Raw genomic sequence first — 17,300 nt, forward strand, 5'->3', positions numbered from 1 at the left:
GAAAAGTAGAGGCAGTATTTCAGCTCAGACAGGTTTATTTATTCTCCTCCTTTCTTCCACAATACTTCCAAATCCAAAACTATTTCCAAATCTATTGTAATGACTTCTTCTAACTGGTAAATTGAACTTAAAGACACTTAAAATCTACATATCAAGTATATTTAATGCCCCAAGTTATAGTTTTAATGCAAATATCACTGCATTGTTGGGGAGAATACTATCTTTATTCCTTATTATATCTATAGCTTTAAATCACTAGACAGGCAAGATTCACCAGATCTGAGTTTTAAATGTTATACAACAGTTACTCTAAAATTTATTGTGTATTACAAAACTAGCTCTAAGGAAGACAGAAGTCAATGTGATCAAATGTTTATGTAGACTCATATTATTGTATCCATCACAAAAAATAAAATGTAGACTTCTGCTTCTGGGAAGATGGAGTAGATATACTATTCCTTATTCCTTCCATTTAGAACAGTAAAAAACCCCGGACATCATTTATAAAACACAAGTAAAAAGATTATGAAAAACGGAGAGAAGAAGGCAGACTGGTTAATGGCCTTGGGTCTTAGAAATGACATGGAAGTGAATTCCCTGGGTCTCATTTTTGCCTTATATGTCCTAGATTTGGAGATAAAGAAGCTGGTGACTTAGAAACATTAATAGGCACACAAAAAAATACAGCCCAAACAGAAGCTGACACTCTCTATTAAAAGGACCAGGACCAGCCTGACAGACATAAAATTTTTAGATTGTAATCACTCTATTCCAGACAAACATCACAGAAAATATTGCTCCTACCCTCCTTCCCTCCAGCTAAGATTGAGTAAAGAACATTGACTTCCAGCCACCCAAGGCTGTAGTAAAGAATCTGTTATGATGGTGTCAGAGAAGACAAAGTAAAAAGATGAAATTTCCATTGTCACTGGCCAAGAGCAAGACATCCTACTCACCCAGTGTTAGGGAAGAATATGGAGCAATCTTACAGTTTCACCCTCTTCCTCAGGAGGAGGAAGTTCCTTCCTATGCTAAGGTGGTGCCAGAGGATGCCTACTAGAGAGGCAGGATTTTCACTACTGCCCAGCACAGCCATTCTCACTGCAGTGTCAGTGGAAACCAGTGAGAAACCAGTGTTCTCATTCCTGCTTAGGGGTAAAGAAAAGCCTCCCAACTCCTCCAGGTGTCAATGGAGATCTAGTTAGAAATTGACTCACCTCTCCTTGGTGATAGTGATGTGATATCTCCAGCCAGAGCAGCATCTAAACAAAACAAAACTGTTAAAACATAAAAATGAAGTAAGATTCAGAATCTTATAATAATTCGAGTTTCAATTAAAAAAATCATTCAACATACCAAGAACCAGGAAGACCTCAAATTGAATGAGAAAAGGCGATAAATGCCAACACCAAGATAATAGAGATGTTAGAAACACTTGACAGTTTTAAACCAGCCAAGATAAAAATGCTTTAGTAAAGAAGTACAAATACTTTTTTTTTTTTTTTTTTTTTTTTTTTAATGAGAGAGAGACAGGCAGAGGGAGAAGTAGGCTCCATGTGGGGAGCCCGATGTGGGACTCAATCCTGGGACTCCAGGATCATGCCCTGGGCCAAACGCAGGCGCTAAACCGCTGAGCCACCCAGGGATCCCCATTATTCTTGACTGAAACATAAAAGTAGAAAGTCTTAGCAAGTAAATAAAAGATAGAAAGAACCAAATGTAAGATTTTGGGCTAAAAAATACACCCATGTTGTATGGCATAGATTATTACACAAAAACAGTTTGATCATTTAGGGTATTATTAAATTTTTTAGGGTATTTTTCAATCTTTATTAGGTGGGTCCAAAGATCATTTAATCTAGATTAAATTTTTTTTCCATTTAATTTTTTCCCATAACTGAGGCAGGATCCTTTTTATTTTCCCCACTGGTATTCCCTGATTTTTTTTTTTTTTTTAAAGATTTTATTTATTCATGAGAGACACACAGAGAAAGAGGCAAGGACAAGTAAAAGGAGAAGCAGGCTGGAGCCTGCTTATAGGGAGCCTGATGCAGACCAGGACCAGGGATCACAACCTGAGCCCAAAGCAGGTAGATGCTCAACCACTGAGCCACCCAGGTGCCCTTATTCCCTGAATTATGACTTTTTTCTGCTCTAGGCTGGTGGAAAGAGATACAACTCTTGATCCTATGTATGTTTCAAGCTGCATTCCCTGTAATCCTGTCAGATAGTTCATTTCTTAATGGTGAGTAGTTTCGTCAGTAATTATGGTGATCAGTACTCAACTAAGTGTCCAAAGAAGACCCTTGCAGATCTCCGGATTTCTCTCTCTCTTGCAGCTTCTCTTCTCTGATACTCTGCTCTGTAAACTCTTGCCATCTTGACCACCCTAAAATTTCAGTCTAATATCCTCAAATCAGAGAAATATAATCTTTGCACAGCTGCCCCATCCCTAGATCATAACTTGGAAACATTCTCCAGGAAGTAAGCTGGCAAAGATAGGGCTCACCTCATTTCTTTCTCTTCATCCAGGTATCAGTGTCCTGCTGTTCAGTCTCTTCAGTGCTGTGATTTCATATGTTTTGTTCTGTGTTTTACCTTTTGTATGAATGGAAGGTAAATCCATTTCCTGTAACTCCATCTTCATGGGAAGTTGAAACTTAACTTTTAATCCTTTTATATATTTCTATGCTGCTTTCTTGTATATAGCCTATAGTTTTGTCTTAATTTATAACCTACTTTACCATCTGTGTTTTGACTGTAACGTGTACAAAATTAATATTTAATATAACCGTCCATACATCTGGGTTTCAACCTACTATCTTGCTCTTTGCTTTCTATTTGTCCCACCTGTGCTTTGTGGATTTTCCTCCCTATGTTCTGGTCTTCTACTAAATTATTAAAATGGTTTTATTTATCTTTATTATTAGTCTATTATTGCTCTATTTTTAAAAAAATTTTAGAGATATCTCTAGGTTTTGTAGTATATTTAATTTATCAAAGACTCATACAGGGAGTGCCTAGGTGGCTCAGTTGGTTAAGCATCTGCCTTTGGCTCAGGTCATTATCTTGAAATCTTGGGGATCGAGCCCCACATTGGGCTCTGCACTCAGCAGGGATCCTGCTTCTCCCTCTCCCTCTGCCCCTCTCCCCCACCCATGCAGGCACATGTGAACTCTCTCTCTCAAATAAATAAAACCTTAAAAAAAAGGACTCTTACAGTGGTGCACTTCCATATTCCCTTCCACCTTTTGTGCTATTGTTGTCACATATATCACATCTACATGTGTCATAAATCTCATGATACATTGCTTTTACATTTGCTCATTTATTTTTTTGAAAAATATAAAACATTAGGAAAAATATATCTGCATATTTTCCATTATCAACACTTGTCATTCATGTAGATTTAAATGAACATATGGTGCCATTTTCTTTTTGCCTGAAGTACTTCTTTTTTTCTCCTTAAGATTTATTTGAGAGAGAAGCGTGCATGTGAGTGCTCCTGCACACCTCCACACCCTTACCCCCCTGTGTGCATGAATGAGAAAGAGAGGGAGAAAGAGAATCTTAAGCAGGCTCCAGACCCAGTGCAGATCCTGACTCAGGCACCCAGGGCTTGATCTCACAACCCTGAGATCATGACCCTGAGATCATGACCTGAGCCAAAATCAAGAGTTGAACATTTAACCTACTGAGCTACCCAGAACCCCTAAAGTACTACTTTTCAAACTTCTCATAGTGTCATTTTGCTGGTGATTAATTCTTTCAGATGCTGTTTATATTTTAAAAGTCCTCATTTCACTTTCAATATCAAAAAATATTTTTGTTGGTTAAACAATACTAGATTAACTTTTTCCTTGTAACAGTTAAAGATATGTCTGTTTTTTCTTCTGACGTATACTTTACAAAGTAAATTGAGCAGTCATTCTTCTTTTTAATCTTGTCTTCAGAACGTAAAGCTTGGTAATTTTTTGCTGTTTTAGGATTTTCTCCTATCCCCAGTATTTAGGAATTTGATTTTTTATGTACTTTAATGTTTTTCTTTATATTTATTCTGCTTGGTTTTGTGGAACTTGTTTGATCTGCAGGCTGAAAATTTTCATGAAATTTGCAAACTTTTTGGTTACAGTTCCTTCAAAAATATACATTTTATCTCTCTCTTCCTCTTCTGGCACTTCAACTACATGTTAGTCTGAATATTGTCTCACAGTTCACAGCGGCTCTGTTTATTTTTTGCTTTTTGTCTATTTGACTTTAGTTTCTATTTTTTTTTAATTCTATGATCTTTTCTTCTATAGTCCTTACTCTGTCTTTACTAATTCCAATATACTTGTAAGTTCAGATATTTTAATCTCTAGATATTCTATTTTTATCTTTTATGTATTTTCCATTTGTCTCTTCATTACTTATGCTTCCTCTAACTTTAGGGAGCTTTTAAGCATTTAATATCCCTTATTTTGGGTCATCTGGGTGGCTCAGTGGTTGAGCCTTTGGCTCAAGGCCTGATCCTGGATTCCCAGGACTAAGTCCCACATCGGGCTCTTTACATGGAGTCTGCTTCTCCTCCCTCTGCCTGTGTCTTGACTCTCTTCCTGTGTCTCTCATTAATAAATATACAAAATCTTAAGAAAAAATAATAATATCCCTTATTTCAACTTCCATCATCTCTTGCCATTTCTGTGTTGATTTTAAATGAATGGCTATAGGTTACATTTACCTCCTACTTTATTGGCTGTTTTGGTTTTTTGTTTGCTTTTTTTTCATTTTAGAGTGAACATTGCAGGTTTTAAACTTTCATTTACTAGCTTCTGATAGGTCCTTTAAATAGTGTTTGATTTTATCCTTATGTTTACCTGGGTTTCTTGAAATTATTTTAATCATTCCTGGGATTGTATTTTTACTTTGTTAACACAGAGCCAAAGTAATCTTTAGTCAAGAGTCATGTCAGTCTTACTACTAAGTTGATATAATTCTGAAGATTCTAAATTATTTGGTCTTTCCCATTTTGATCTGTATAAATCTAAACTATACCCAGCCCTGTGCGAGCCTCAATAATTGTTTTTCCTACCACTCTCCTGGGCCTTGAGTGAGTTCTGAGAATGTTTAAGCTTATGATTTTGTTTTCCCCTGAAAGTTATTCTGTATTTGGCTTCATGAAATTGTACCCTGTGCTTAGCATATTGATTTTCCTTAAGAGAATCAAAGATTAACTTCTGTGAAACTCTTTTCCTGATAGTCCTCTTCTCTCTGGTACCCTTCCCCCCATTCCAACAGCTTTGTTCTACATGAACTTCAATCTCGGTCTTCCCACCTCACAGTAACACAAGACAGAACTTGCTATGGAAACCATCCCTGCATTGCAACCTGAAGAGATGTTTTTGTACCATAATTCAAGCTGTAAAGCCGTGGGAGTATAAGGCTCACCTTGTTTGATTCTATTCGCTCAGGGATCCCAGGCCTGTTACACCTTTTTTCCAATTTGTAAAAATAATCATCTCATGGAATTTGGTTCAGTTTCATAAGTATGCATGGAAACCAATGCTGACTTTTGCTGCATGTCTCTAGCAGGCCAGCATAGCTTCTTTGCATTGTGACTAGTTTCCAGAAGCAACAAACAAGAGAGGGCAAAGCCTAATCCACATACATTTTTCAAGCCTCTCGGGTCATGGTCATTTTTGCTATTCTCATTGGCCCAACTAAATCACGTGGTGAAGCCCAACGTTAATGAATAAAGGGATTAAACTAGGGAATGGATAGGGCGAGGGGTGATATTTTAGGGGCCGTTACTGAGATGACCAATCACGCAAAATTTATCAGCAATTACAGTATTAATTAACTACAGTAAAGAGATCACACCTGGCACAATAGCTGCAAGTGGAAGATACTACCTGGTATGATGTATATTAACCCATCATTTTCTTCCAAGACCAATTGCTCTTTTACAGACACTGAAAAGGTAAGGTTAATTACATTGTGATGGGATCCCAGCATTTTCAAATTTTTGAGGGTGGCAGTAATCTCTGCATACCAGAAGGGATGTATTTTACATTTGACTTATGATTTTTATAAAAGAAGAGGCTGCAAGCTTTTCACTATTTGTTCCTACTATAATAACCCTCACTCCAAATATCAGGAAGACTATAGAGATTCTCCCATTTGCTGAGAATATCAGTTTTAACTATATATGAAGAAATTGGGCAAATAAAAATAAGATCTGTAAACCCTAGTTCTATTGTACTACAAGTTTAGCTAAAAATTCACTATCAGGGCATCTGGGTGGCTCAGTGGTTGAGCATCTGCCTTTGGCTCAGGCGGTGGTCCCAAGGTCCTGGGATCGAGGGGAGCCTGTAAGGAGCCTGCTTCTCCCTCTGTCTCTCTGTGTGTCTCTCATGAATAAATAAATGAAATCTTAAAAAACACAGACAAACAAACAAAAAGTGTTTATCACTTAAACTCAGAGTATCCACTTTGGCCAATAAGTGGATCACAGTGGCAGTCTGGGTTCATAGCATCAACATTAAAAAAACCAAAACAAACAAACAAACAAACAAACAAAAAAAAACATTAGGATTGGAGATGGTGTACACTAATCCAGAAGCTAGCTACCCGACAGATGCTCTTTTGGAGATGACTAGAAGATTTGTGATTCATATTTTTTATATGGTTCTTCTTTAAGTTGCATGGACTATCTTTTATTTCAGGAATTCTGAGTCTTTGTAGAGTCAGATCTTGGAATGATATAACTGCAGTGACAATTACAATGACTCTATTGAGACCCATTTTCAACACAACTTGATATTTTTGGTGTGTGGTAAGATTTACATATGCATACAAAATTTATTCTACTGGCTTTTAAGTGTAGAGTTGAATGGCATTAAGTACATTCCTGTTTTTGTACCACCATCACCACCATCCATTCCAGAACTTCTTCAACTTCCCAAACTAAAACTCCACACTCATTAAATAGTAACTGCATTTTCCCTTCCCCTCAGCCCTTAGAAGTCACCATTCTGTTTTCTCTCTTTGTGAATTTGACTACTTTAGGTACCTCAAACAAGGGGAGGCTTAAAGTCTTCTCAGATGTATTTTGGGCATGACTTTTTCTTGGTCCTGTGCATGTGCTTTTTTTCTGAGACTCTCCCATATGGATAATTGCTTTTAAATGTTTCTTCTTAGAGCCTTAGCCACTGGATTTCTTAATGAGTAATTTCATGCCCCATACATTTGAAGCCCAGTATTCCTCCCTGCAGTGTCAACTGCTGCCCACAGCTTTTCCTACCCTGGGATGTGAGGTGTTCCACTTAGACCATCTGAACTCTGAGTTAGGTGACAAAGACCAGTCACACAAGCAGCAGCCAGACAGGTTTTAACATCTCAAATTCTTTCCATGCTGCTGTCTTTGGTTCCTAGAAGGGGACTGGGGACTGGACCACTGCTTTCCCCAAACTGTGCTTTGCTGGTGAGTGGATAGGATAACAGTAATTAAAAACACCTCAAAATTTCCTAACATTTTGCAAGAGGCTTTGTCTTGATTTGGCACTCACTTGGTTGCTCTAGATCTTTGACTGATTTCCAGAACTCCTATAAAGTTACTCTAGCTAATCTCTAATTGTTTATTAAATGTTTTCAAGGGGAAAGGAGTGCTTTGAGTTTTCTTGTCTGCCATCTGGCTGATATCACTCTTACCAGCCTTAGATTTTATATTGTTATTGTAGGCCTCTTGGACTTTTATGTGAGAGAAATATTAAATATTTTAAAATTCACGGTATATTGATAATCTGCCACTCTCAGATGAACCTAATATAATTTACCAGAAAAAAATCTATATAAAACACACCTGCAATTATTTGTACCATGTTTTCAACTTGTTAACATTAAATTTTGAAAAACAGTTTTGTAACAATTAAAAATTCTTTAAAAATAAATCACCTTAAAGTATAAATATCACATATTCAGTATGACTGATTATTTTGAATTCTTAAAGTACCAAAGTATAAGCAAAAATTGCGGTAACAAGTATTACAAAAGTTATCACTAGTCTTTGTCTTAAACCTATTCTGAAACTCAACACCATGGAATTAATTAATCACACTTATTATTTTTAATTCTGTAATTAGTATTTTATTTTTTAGTATCTTTTTGGAGGTTCACAATATTTCAATACTTTTGTAGCATTGCAGGAAAATAGAAGGCAACTCTTAGGCTAGCTTGGGTTACTAGAGTTCAGCTGTCATCTAACTGATTTTTTATTAGGGACAAGGAATCCAAGTGAAGTAAAACTATAACTACTGTAAAATAACTCTACACATCTCTACATTAAGATTCTAACTGTATGTTATGATCCTTTCTACACACACATACACACACAGATCCCCGTATACACATAAATATGTCTATTTAGAATCCCTATTTGGGGGATTATATTATACGCCATATGACAAACATTGTCATTTATGCTGCATTTAAATAAGTAAAATTGTTTCTTTGCATTGGAAATTTTTATTCATCTTGCCCTCTTCCCAATTTCCTGATAAACTCCTGGGAGGCAGGATGCATATATTATTTATCTTTCATTGTTTAAAAGCCAAACACAAAACCTAATGCTAAATGGGCAGTCAACATTTAAAAGGAAAATTGTAAGGAGGGTCTTCTATTAGGCTTTTAACGATGACCTAGCAAATTCTTAGACCTGTAAAAATATTTTCTCTATGTTAGAAAGGCTTTATAACACTAGAATTTCTTATACAGTATATCTTCCTGTTATTTGTCTTGTCTAAACACTGAATTATGAAGAGTGAAGATAAAATTAGCCGGTTAGTGCCTGTTCCATAGACTGCTTTCTTCCTATTTGACATTAAGTGTAGGATAACCTCTCTTTTCTGTGCATTTGAGTATATATAAGACTTACGGTTAGACTACAGTGGAATACCTTCAGTGGTACAAATGCTTGTCTAATAAAAAGTGTTTCATTATTTACAAATGCAAATGGCTAGACAAATTATCCTTTGCTTATAAAAATTTTGACTCACTCTTACTTCCAAATGAAGGTTTTACATAGGAACTTTCATGACACAGATAAAACTTTCTTATTCCAATACCTCATGGCAAGGATCTCAAACTCCTGAAGTCTATGCCCACTTTCACAAATGAAGGCAACAAAAAATCTTCTGAATCATTTTATTAACAACTTAAATTTCACAGTTGATAATATGATTAAAACAATTCGTTTGAAAATACTTGTCCCCCATTTCTAGATTTCTCTGTGTGTCTCATTCCTTTTAAAAAATGGAATGTTTTTATCCTCTTCTTAAGAATCATTGCCTTAAAATATTCTGTCCTTTTAGACCGAAATCTAGGCTAACATTCACTGTTATTTCACCATTCTCAGATATCATAAATATAATTCTTGTCTTAAGATTTAAATATCCACTACAAATGCATTCTTTTTCTTAGTTTGTGACAAAGAAAACTTAACATGCACTTCGTATTCAAATTTACTCTGAAATCAACCACAAAGATGTAAGCAAAATATAAACAATTAAAGTCTGAATACAATGCAAAATTCAGGTTGTTCTACAAAGCAGTAAGAGAGTTATGTGAATGAATGCAATCTCTTTCAGAGAATGTGTAGAAGAAAAGAAAACTAGAAACTAGGTCCTGAAGAATCAGTAAAGAAGCCTGAAAGAAATCTGAAGGACAAGGTGGAGAGGGAGCATATTGTGTCGAGAAAGCAGGAGGTTACATGTCAAACAGGAGGTGTGTTCAGCCAAGCTAAATGCTGAGAGATAGACCCCAAAAAACTTCCAATTCGAAGATTATGTAAGTCAGATCATTGTTCAAAAACATAGCTATGCATCTTTATTTGTCTCTGTAAAGTTATACTTGTTGCCAAATTGCCAATAAGTTAAACATAACAAAAAAGAAGAAGTAAAGAAGAAAGGAAAGAAAATCTGTATCCATCTTTTTCTCCTCCTGAGACCTCTTATTCCCCTATCCATGTGGGAAACAAAGGCGAAAGAAACAAATTAAATTTCCTTAGTACCTACAGCGTTGACAAGTCCTTGAAACAGGCAGAATGACCTTCCTCTAGGAAATCAGCTTCCTCTATGTTGCTACTTTTACTAAGGACAGAGGCAATCTTAGCTTAACGTTTTCCCCACCTCCAGGATCCTGTAAGTCTCCTGTAACATAGAAAATTCCTTTGGAAACTTCCTTTATCTCTATTCTCCAAGATATATGTTAGCAATCATCCTCCAAGCATATGACCCACCGATATACATCTGAAGAGACTCATGACTCGGGTTTTATTAGACAGTAATAAATGACCTTTTCCTCACAACAGCTAGCCCCCTCAAGGTCCTGGAAACTTTCCTTCTAAAATTCTATAGAGACTTAACACTATCCGTAAGCCCTCCCAACTTGAAAGCACATAATCAGTCACCCATCACAACTTCAGTGCAGCTTCCTGCCCACAGGTCCTGTCTTCGTGCTTTAATAAAACCACCTATTGGCACCAAATATGTCTCAAGAACTTTTTCTTGACTGTTTGCATTGAATCCCAACATTTTCTTTTTTTTTGTTTGTTTTTTGTTTGTTTGTTTGTTTTGAATCCCAACATTTTCACATCACACCCCAGTCTCAGAAAATATTTATTTAGATTTTGCCATCAGATTTTTGCTCCCTGACTAAATCTTATGCCCCTACTTTCATTATTAAGTATTCTAACAGATGGAGATCTTCCTGTTTTCCTTCTTTTTTATTTTTATTTTTTTCCTTCTTTTTTAAATAGAAAAGTGAAATTCAGATTTCTCTCCTAATGATTCACATACCATGAGCATCTCAATGACTTGTTAGAAAATAAAGAAATAAGAAATACTGTAAACAGACCTTGATTGGGGCACATGGGTGGCTCAGTTGGTTAAGCATCTGCTTTTGGTTCAAGTCATGTCCCTGGGGTCCTGGATTCAAGCCCTGCCTTAGGCTCCCTGCTCAGTGGGGAGTCTACTTCTCCCTCTCCCCTCACCCTGCCACCCTCCTCCCCTAGCATGCACTCTTTTCCTCTCAAATAAATAAATAATATCTTTTAAAAAATAGACCTTGATCACAAAATGCTTTTTTCTTTTATTTATGGTATATATATATATATATATATATATATATATATAGAATATATGTAATGTTTATAATGTTTAGACCATGAGTCATATATCCTTTTGCAATTGCAATTCTAGTGAAGAACTATTCACTCAATGTTAAAGAGGAATATCAAAATAGAATTCTTGATTTTCTCATGGTTAATAACTTCATTAAAATTTTATTTTGAGATTCTTTTATGATTAACAGTAATAACATACCATGGATTTGCCTACACAGCTTTTAAAAACAACTTATTTACATTGACACATAGAACCTCAGCTTTAATCATTAAGTCCAACTACTTAATTTGTCAGATAAGAAAAATAAGAACCTGGGTAATACAGTGCCCTGTGCCCCCTGGTAGCTGAATCCTGAATGGGTTTCAGTACTGCTCCTTGGATTCCAAATTTTGTTATTTTCTTTATAGTATTGACACTGATATTGTAAACAAATTTGGGGCTCTTTTCTTACTACAGAAATGTTTATTGATGACTCAGCAAAACCCTAATTCTCCCATCAGCCTTCCCCATTTTAGAGATGGACAAATTAAGATTTACACATAAAAAGTTACTTCAAGGAATACACTATAATAAAAAAAGAAATGCATAAAGAAGGCTTATTTTCTAGAGTACTTTTCATGGACAAAATATTTTTAATTATAGGTGAACAAACTGAAAAGAATGGAAGAATTTAAATGATGTACTTGTTTTTTTAATACCTGCTAACAGGTGCTAAAATCTGTTTGAATTCTCCGAATGGAGGTTTCTGTAGCCCAAGTTTCATTATCATAAAACCCAAGATCAAAAAGACTATGAAATATTGAGTCTGATTTAGTTTTCAAATGCAAAGCAGCAGCTGGATTAAAGCACAAGGCTACCGGAAGAACCTGGAGAGAAACAACTGACATCTTTAGTCATCGGGTGTGCTCTCAGACAATGAACAGACTGATTGGATGTAGAAAAATGGGAAAATTCATCATGTTCTTATTCTAATAAGTCCCATCTCAGGAAACTGATGTGTGGCAAGCTGCAGCGGGTCATTCTTTAACTCAGCAAAGCAAAAAGAGGTGATTGATACTGGGAGGACATAGGTAGAAATAAATTGCTTTTGCCAAAATTATATTTACACTTTAAATAACACTATTTATGAAAGTTTTTAGTCCAAAAAAAGTTTTTCTGCAATTCATCTATATGTGTTTATAAATTATATGTTTATACATGAATATATATACATATTTATATTTTAAATATTGTATTTATTTATTTGAGAGAGAGAGTATGCATAAAAACTGGGGGGTGGGCAGAGCAGAGAGAGAATAAGCAGACTCTCTGTTGAGTGGGGATCTGGACTGGGACTCTGGGATCATGACCTGAGCCAAACCGAGCCAAAGGCAGATCCTTAACCAACTGAGCCACACAGGTACCACCACTGTGTATATGTATATAAATATGAGTTATATATGTTTATTTATAGGAAGGAAGGAAGGAAGAAAGAAAAGAAAGAGGGAAATTCCAAGTCAGTCATCAATATATTACCCAAATAATCTCACTTATGTTATTTTTTTTTATTTAATATGCATTTTACATTACAAATGAATGAAAATTCAAAACAAGGCCTAATTTACATATCATAAAGATATATAAATATATGGGAGGCAGCAAAGAGAGCTGTAAGAACTGACTTTGAAACTATATGACACTAAGGTAATACAAACCAAGAATGCTTCAAAAAATTAAGAATGGTACTCTCAATTTTGACATAAATTCAATATAAGAATAAACTCTTTAAGAATAATTTTATCATGTGGCAAAAGAATTGTTAAATATTTAAACGCATCATTTATTATGCATTTATTATTAGTTATGTCATCTGATATCCCTTATCTAATGACAATTTAATTTATTGCTAAGAAGACTCTGTTTCTCTCACAGCAAGATAATTCTTTTTTTTTAATAATAAATTTATTTTTTATTGGTGTTCAATTTGCCAACATACAGAATAACACCCAGTGCTCATCCCATCAAGTGCCCACCTCAGTGCCTGCCACCCAGTCACCCACACCCCCCGCCCACCTCCCCTTCCACCACCCCTAGTTCATTTCTCAGAGTCAGGAGTCTTCCATGTTCTGTCTCCCTTTCTGATATTTCCCACTTATCCTTCCTTCTTTCCCCTTTATTCCCTTTCACTATTATTTATATTCCCCAAATGAATGAGACCATATAATGTTTGTCCTTCTCCAAATGACTTATTTCACTCAGCATAATACCCTCCAGTTCCATCCATGTCGAAGCAAATGGTGGGTATTTGTCGTTTCTAATGGCTGAGGAATATTCCATTGTATACATAAACCACATCTTCTTTATCCACTCATCTTTCGATGGACACCGAGGCTCCTTCCACAGTTTGGCTATTGTGGACATTACAGCAAGATAATTCTATCAAGCTTCAGAGTAGAATGTCTTAAGGAACAAACCACACATATTTACAGAAAGAAGGAAAGAAAGAAAGAAAGAAAGAAAGAAAGAAAGAAAGAAAGAAAGAAAGAAAGAAAGAAAGAAAGAAAAAGAGAAAGGAAGAAAAGAAATTAAAATGCTCCATGTAATTGCAGATACCAGTATTATTGTTTTGTTTGGGTTTTGGCTCTTTCCATTTAAAATTTAAAAGAAAAAAGGTCAGTATTAATTCTAAGGAAATAGTATGAGTTAAGTATATAAGAAATATTCTGACAGAATTGCAGAGCAATTCTGAAGAAGACTGGCTTCAGAGAACAGCTAAAATTTTAGCAGGTATATATAAGAGTAAGATAAATTCTAAGTATTATTATTATTATTATTATTAGCTTTGATTAAATATATGGAGACTAGGACAATGGAGATTAGTTTGAAGGCTATTCCTAAATTGTACAGGCATACGATTGATTTTTTTCTTCTTTAACTGTTGTCTTCATGCTTCTTAATGTTACTTAGTAATTGTTTTGTTTTGCTTCTTAAAAAACTTATTTTGGGGATGCCTGGGTGGCTTAGAGGTTTGGCGTCTGCCTTCGGCCCAGGGCGTGATCCTGGAGACCCAGGATTGAGTCCTACCTGGGGCTCCCTGCGTGGAGCCTGCCTCTCTCTCTCTGCTTTTGTCCCTGCCTCTCTCTATATATCTCTCATTAATAAATAAATAAAATCTTTAAAAAATATATTTTTAACTGTAAAATAGTATATGTGTATTACAGAAAACATGGGGAAATGTCAGAAAATACAGATTAAAAAAATTACTAATTATCCTACCTAGAGATTATCATATTGTTAAAATGCGTCTATTATTTTTTTAAAGATTTATTTATTTATTTATTTATTTATTTATTTATTTATTTATTTATGACAGAGAGAGAGAGAGAGAGAGAGTCAGAGACACAGGCAGAGGGAGAAGCAGGCTCTATGCAGGGACTCGATCCTGGGACTTCAGGATCCTGCCTGGGCCAAAGGCAGGCGCTTAACCACCAAGCCGCCAAAAGGCCGAGCCACCCAGGGATCCCCGTCTATTATTTTTATATCTTCCTCACCTAAGCAATGATTCCAAGTCCACATTCTGAAAACTCTGCTTTCCTCTGCTTTCCCTACAAAGTAGAGTTAAAAAATTACCTTTAACGAAAACGTATTAGGATAAAATGTAAAACCTTTAGAGAAGTGATTGGTCTTAACCAGCATGTTCAGGTCAAATAATGAAAAAAATTTTTTTCAATCCAATTAAGTTTCAACTCCTGCTATAAGCCAGGGATGTCCAATAGAAATACAATCTGAAGACATCTACATTAAAAAAGAAGAAAGATCTAAAGGAGAAGATAAACAACCTAACTTTAAATCTTGGGAAGCAGAAAAAGAAGAACAAACTAAGCCCAAAGCTACCAGATGGGAAGGAATAATAGAGATTATAGCAGAAATAAATAAAATACAGAATAGAAAAACAATTTAAAAATCAGTGAAACTAAAAGTTGTTGTTGTTGTTGTTGTTTAATGAAAGTGAAAAACCTGAGGCTAATCAAGGAAAAAAGAGAGAAGACACAATAAAATATGAAAGAGGAAAGATTAGGGCAGCCCGGGTGGCGCAGCGGTTTAGCGCCGCCTTCAGCCCAGGGCGTGATCCTGGAGTCCCAGGATCGAGTCCCACATCTGGCTTCCTGTATGGAGCCTGTTTCTCCCTCTGCCTGTGTCTCTGCCTCTCTATTTCTCTCTCTCTGTGTCTCTCATGAATCAATAAATAAAATTAAAAAAAAAAGAAAGAGGAAACATTATAAATGATGCCACAGAAATTAAAAATATCATAGAAAACCATTATAAACAAGTATATGCCAAAAAAATTTGACAACCTAAGGGAAATGGATACATTACTAAAATATATATAACCTACTGAAACTGAATCAAGAAAAAATAGAAACCCTGAATAAACCACCAAAAAATGAGACAGAATAAGTAATCAAACTTCTCAACAAAGGAAAGTCCAGCACCACATGGCTTCCCAATTGAATTCTACTAAATAGTTAAAGAAGAATTAGTGCCAATACTTCTTAAAGTCTTCCAAAAATAGAAGAAGGAATACTTTTAAGCTTACTTTATGAGGCCAACATTATTTGACATCAAAGCCAAAGGCACCTCCAGAAAACAAAGCTATGGATCAATAACCTTGATGAATATAGATGCAAAAATCATCAATGAACTATTAGCAAATAAAATTCAACTGCATGTTAAAAAGATCATATACCATGACCAACTGGGATTTATCTTTGGAACACAAGGATAGCTCAACATATGCAAATCAATGTGATAAACCACATTAAAACAATGAAAGAGTAAAATTACATGATTATCTCAAAAGATGAAAATAAAAAGTTTGACAAAATTTAACACCCTATAATACAAATGCTCACAATTAAGAAATAGAAGAGACTCACCTCACCATAGTAAAGGCTATAAATGAAGAGCCAATACTTAACATAATACTCAAAAGGGGAAAACTGAAAGCTTTTTACCTAAGATCTGGAACAAATCAAAGATGTTCACTCTTGCCACTTCTGTTCAACATGTACTGGAATTAGAAGCCAGAATAATTTAGCAAGTAAAATAAATAAAAGATGTCCAAATTGTAAAAGAAGTAAAGTTCTCTCTGTTTATAGATGGCATGATCTCATATGCAACAAAAACACTGTTAGAACTAAAAAACAGGAGGAATAGCTTCTGAACATTGATCTTTTCTATGATTTCTCTGATATGACATCAAAAGCACAGGAAACAAAGCAAAAAGAGACAAGTGGGATCATATCAAACTAAAAAGCTCTACTCAGCAAAGGAAACAATCCAGAAAATGAGCAGACGACCTATGAAATGTGAGAAAAGTATTCCAAGCTGTATCTAATGATGAGTTAATATCCATAATATATAAAGGGCTTCTACCACTCAATAACCCAATTACAAAAATGAACGAACAAACTCGGTAGATATTTCTCCAAAGGCATCAAGTAGCCAACAGGCACTGGAAAACATCCTCAACATTTCCAATTATCAGGGAAATGCAAATCCAAACCACAATGAGTTATCACCTCACAGCAGTTAGGATGGCTACTTTCAAAACACAAAAGATAATAGGTGTATAAATGAAGTATAATAATATATTTTATTTAAACAAGCATATCCACAATATTATCATTTTTAACATCTGACAGATATGATCATTATTAATATATTTGATGTACTTTTATACCAAACATTCAAATTTTGGTGTGTATTTTATACTAACAGCACATCCTAATTGGGAGTAACCACATTTTTTAAGTGCTTAATAGCCCCATGTAGGTAATGATTTTAGTTTTGGGTAGCAAAATCCTGACCACTGATGATAAAGCACAAAATGATTCAGATACAGTCCCCATCTTCAAAGCAGATAACACAGAAAATAAACAAATATACATAAAAAAACTAAAATAGGATAACATGTGAACAGTAAGCAGAAAAATGGAGACTAGACAGTTATATATTTAGCTTAGACAAGGAATCTCTGAGAAGGCAGCTAGCACTTAGAATGAGAACTGAATAATGAAAAAAAAAATGGAGGAAGAAAAGACCCAATTAAATACAAATTTACTGCCATGCCCCTGAAGGAAAAAACAACCAACCAAACCA

Source organism: Canis aureus, chromosome 14 (assembly GCF_053574225.1).
Source record: "Canis aureus isolate CA01 chromosome 14, VMU_Caureus_v.1.0, whole genome shotgun sequence".
Classification (NCBI taxonomy): domain Eukaryota; kingdom Metazoa; phylum Chordata; class Mammalia; order Carnivora; family Canidae; genus Canis; species Canis aureus.